This window comes from Triticum dicoccoides, chromosome 3B (assembly GCF_002162155.2).
Source record: "Triticum dicoccoides isolate Atlit2015 ecotype Zavitan chromosome 3B, WEW_v2.0, whole genome shotgun sequence".
NCBI lineage: Eukaryota > Viridiplantae > Streptophyta > Magnoliopsida > Poales > Poaceae > Triticum > Triticum dicoccoides.
Genome location: NC_041385.1, coordinates 88,504,222 through 88,509,304, shown reverse-complemented (window position 1 = coordinate 88,509,304; position 5,083 = coordinate 88,504,222).

Here is a 5,083-nt window from a genome sequence, read left to right as displayed (position 1 = left end):
GGGGGAGGGTGTGCATTTTAGTACTTCAATACTAAAAGTCTAAAACACTACTCCTTCCATATAGTGTCAAAAACGTTCTTATATTATTAGACGGAAGGAGTATAATACTAGTGTGGTCTCGTGAGAAATAAAATAAATATTGGTTGCACTGGAGAGTGTACATTTTGTAGCCGAGGACCAAGCAAAAGGCAAGTGTACTATGAAATACAGATGTGAATGGCAAGTGTACTATGAAATAAAGATGGGAATGACAAGTGTACTATGAAATAAAGATGGTAATGGGCCAACAGTACCCATTAGGACATTGGCCTGACCCAAAATTTCGGGGCCAATGAGTCCTTTCGGTCGGCTTCGTTCGAAAACTACTACAGGAGAGCTGGTCACCATTTGCCCGTCAAGACGAAAGGGGTGGCCTAGATTTGCAAGATTGTTAGCTTTCTGCTTATAATTTTTTTTTCAAACTATTGACTCAATGTTGCTTGTGTTCTAGAGTTGTAAATGTGCTAACTTGCGATGTTAATGGTTCATAGGAGAACTTGAAAGCGAAGAGCATATGTTTTCTTTTTGTTGATAATAGCCCGTCCCTCGCGTCGCCCCTGGGGCGACTCAGGGGAGTCTAGGGTTTCCGCCGCCGCCTCCCCCCACCTCCCCCACCCTCCTCGCCGCCACCAGAGACGACCGGCGGGAAAGCCCGCGCGGGCGCCGGGGAAGGTGGCGGCGGGGTTTTCGGCGCTTCTTTCTTCGCGGAGGCCATCGGATCCAGGGGCGGCGGCCCTGCTGGCATGGCGTGCGGCGTGCCTGAGGGTTCGGCCGTGAGGACGGCGAGCCGCAGGCGTGCCAGATCTGGAGGTATTGCCCCTTCCCTTCCATGCATCCCTTCCCAGTCCCCGGTTCGGTTTGGATCTTGCCGGATCCATCTCCGGTGTGTTCTGGTGGAGCAGATCGGTGTCCGGGGAAAACCTTGGCCGCCTTGGCTGGCCGGCAGCGGCGACGCCGATTTTTGGCGCCGCTTTGCTCCTTGGGGGCGCTGCTGAGGGCACCATCTCTCCTCTCCGACCCATGTCCGGGTGAAAGCCCAAGATCTGATGCGGATCGGGCGTCGGCGGCGCCCTGTGCACCGTAACCTTCCTGGAGGCGACGTCAAGGACATTGGGATCGGATGGAAGGGTCTGCAGGTGAGGGGTGGGGGTGTGCTGCCTCCCTTTTCGGTGGAGCGGTGTTTTTTTCTACATATTCTTGGCGGCGGCTCTTGGCGGCATGGAGCAGCGGAGGCTTGATGTCAGATGTGTGGTGACGGACACGCGCAGGAGGTCGACGCTGTTTGGCGTCGTGGTGGTGTCGGCGGCAGTGAGACCGGGCAAGGCCGTTGCAACAGTACAGCTCTGAAGATGGATATGTGGTAGGTGATTGTGGCGGCCTCATACCTGGCAGGTGGCCTGGTTGAGGAGCACGCCGGACTGGTGGGTGCCCATACCCGGCAGGCGTCCAGGTTGGGACCTCAGGTCTTAGATGTTAGGTTTGGCTGCGAGGTCTGTTTGGTATTAGGCCCAGACCATCAGCGCCCCTTCATCAGTTAGATAGGAGTAGCAACAGAGGTTGCGAACATGGTGGCTTTGGTCTTACTGTTGTACGACTTTGTAAAATTTTGTGCTAATAATTAATAAATTGGCCGTATGCATCGACCAGATGCAGAGGCCGGGGTATTCCTCCTTTTCTAAAAAAAAATCAGGTTGTTGAAATGATATTGTTGTGTGACTGATCCTTATTGCGCCAAGGTAGTTACAAATATGCGGGCAGCACATGGATAAAAGCTGTCCTAATATCTCCGATGTTCACCCACAGTTTGCACATACACTGGAACCGAAAGATGCTTAGATCAAGCCACTGTCGTTAGATGTTAATCATACTTAAAATCAAGGACAAACCCATGTAGAGGGGTGCAGGGCCAGATGCTAATCATACAAGGGAACATGATAGATGATTGTGAGTACATTCAGTACGTTCACTTGGATCATTGATTTGGACAAACTTGAGACAAAGACAAGATTACGATGACAAGTGTGGAACTAGGGGGCAATCCGATGGCAGTGTTTGAAGTTTCCGCTACAAGGCTTGAATTGGTTTGCATCAGCTTGACCCAATGGTCACATCTATGAATGTATAAGCTTGATATGTACGGATATCCTTTCTACATCAGTTCATCTGTGTGCAGTGAAACAGTGATCATGGGATCGCCGTAGGATATACAGAGGTGGCCTCGGTCAGCTCAGACGGGGTCCCCACCAGGGCGAAGCTATGGCTAGTTCGGAAATTTTAAAGGGGGAAGGGGGGGTGAGTGTACCAGGTTACTCCCCGGCTCATTGTACACACAAATTTAGCACCAGAGATGGCACGTAAATTGTTAGCTGACTAAACTCTAAAGTTTCAAGGCCCATTTGCCAACGGATGATTTTATTCTTTTGAATTTTTTACTGATAAATTTGCATAATAATATACTAGAAATCACCGTTAAGATATATGTTAGACAGTACACTTTAAAGATCCCAGTCATGATATTTAACGATATTAAAACATTCAAGAACACACACGTATATACATGTGTATCAACTATATAATTTACTCAATTGTCAAAATTTAATTCAATAATTCAATATAGTTCAGATGAAAAATGAATAGAGAGAATGGTGTGCAATAGATGGCGTAGATGCCTATTTGTAAATTACCTCCGACCACAATAAGACAGGAAAAGGTCGGGCGGTTTTACCTCACTAAGAACAAGACAATTATGTGACTTGTTATCATCTGTACCACGAGCACTGAGATTAAGTGTGGTCAACAATATGCTATCATGCATATTGCAATGTTTACTTAATACTCGAGGTGAATTCATGAGCATTTCCAACTCCTTCGGTGGAGTATCAGTTATTAGATGAGACATGTGCCAGTCTAGTAAAATTATGGTGTATTGTATGTACAACATGATCCAAAGATATGATATGATTTTTTCATGAATGTTTGATTGCTCAGTAAAGACAAATGACCACTATGAGACAGACTCAATAGAATCAGCTCCATTTCAAATAGCGAGAATTAGAGTTCTTGAATCAACTAGGATATGAAAGTCTTCTATCCTTTTGGGTGGAATAACACCAAGTTCAGGTACCTATGTGTCACCGCGGCTTTGAAAGGTGGCAGTAGTGAACCTATGAACCCTGATCCAATGGCCTCCATAAGGAACCTTCTGCAAACACTTTAGTATGCACTTTTATTTTCAGTTATTTTTTAATCCTAAAATAAAAAATATTTCCAAACACATTATGCGCTCATAACTTGCTGCAACTAGCAAGGATAGTGAGATTGTCATAAGGCCGACTCAATGGATCTTTGGAGGGGGCAGCATTTTTTTAACCCCTAAATTAGGTGAGTTAAATTAGGTCTAAAGAAACACATACGGTAGGTCATTCAAAGTGTCTGATTTTTCAAAAGCAGAAACCGCCTCCATGGACTAAATGCTCTGTTTTTTCTACTACTGGCATGTACTACCCCTGTAACTAAATATAAGATGTTTTTGCAGTTTAAATTAAACTGCAAAAACATCTTATATTCAGATATAGAGGTTTTGTTGTTGTTTTTTTTAAACGCGATCCCTTAGGGTCCGATTCATTCAAAAAGCTCGAAGAGAATTGCCCGGTTAATAATGGCGAAAACCGTTACAACTAGCCCATAGAAACAAGGCACACAAGGCGACCTGGCAACCCACACAAGAATGCACACACGCCGCCGAGGAGAAAAGCGTTGTCGAGGTTGCAACCCAGCGTCATCGTCACCACGCCTCCGCGAGGGCGACTCCGACTCCGCCATCGAGGACCAACGAAGAAGCCCTCACCGCAAACAAGCGTCGAGGCTTGCGCCGGCCGATGCCAAACAGTCAACCACATGCGCCGGCGACCAGGCAGCTCCAACTCAGTCGACGAGCATAGCAGGAGAAAAGCATTGGGCTTGCACCGAGCCAGCGCAAGAGCCGACCACACGTCTTGTGTCATCGTCACCGCAAGGGCCTCTCCTCGGCACCTCTGACTTCAGGAAGACAAAGCGAGGCACGACGACTCCTTGAACATGCCGGAAGAGACCGACTACCAAGACCCATCAGCAAAGCTGACTCCACTCGAAGCCGCCATCGTTGCCACAAACAAGAAGCCGCACAAACATCCGCATTGCCTGACGGGCACCAGCCGACCGCAATGCCGCGAGCGTCCATCCCATGAAGCGTGCAAACGGTATATGAAGCTCTTCAAGGCGACGCCCCAAAGAGGGAAGCGACGATGTCGACACCGTCGCCCGACCCAACCGGGCCTTAAGCTTTCACCCGAAGAGCAAGATCCGAGGGTGTAAGAGGGTGTGACACTCCACAACGGCGCCTCCAAGGAGGTTGAACGACACCCACGGACGCCGGCGCCGCCTACCGGCAAGACCAGGCAAGCTTTCTCCTGGAGCATACCCAACACCGCCAGCACCCTCACGCACTGCACCTTCGCTGACCCGGCCACCTCTCGCAGAGCCACCGCGCCAGCAGCACCGGAGAGCCACCAAGCAGATCCGGCCGCAATCGGGTCACCATCTAGCCTCTCGCCACACCCCCAGCTGCCTGCAGCCAACGAACGGACGAGGCCCGCCTAGGCCCATTGGCCCTACAGGCCCGCAGGCGCCAGATCTGGAGCCCGCCGAAGCCAGGCTAGCGGGAAGCGGCCTCGGAGCCCCACGATCGGCCGGAACCAGTCATCAGGAGGGCGGTGAGCAGCGCATCTAGAGCCGCACCACTGGAGGCCGAAGCACGCCGTCGGGAACGCCGCAACTGCCGACCGCCGCAGCTCCGGACGCGTCCACGAGCCCACATATCCTCCCCATATTTGAGATGGATATGAGGGTTCGCGGACAACACGGGCATATAGGGATGTTATGAGGGGTCCGGTGGGTCACATTTTTCCTTCTCTCTTCTGTTCGATCGCTGACCGGACGTGTCCGTGGATATATGAGGGATAATTTGAGACATCCAGATGTAGATGCTCTAAGAGCATCTCTAGCC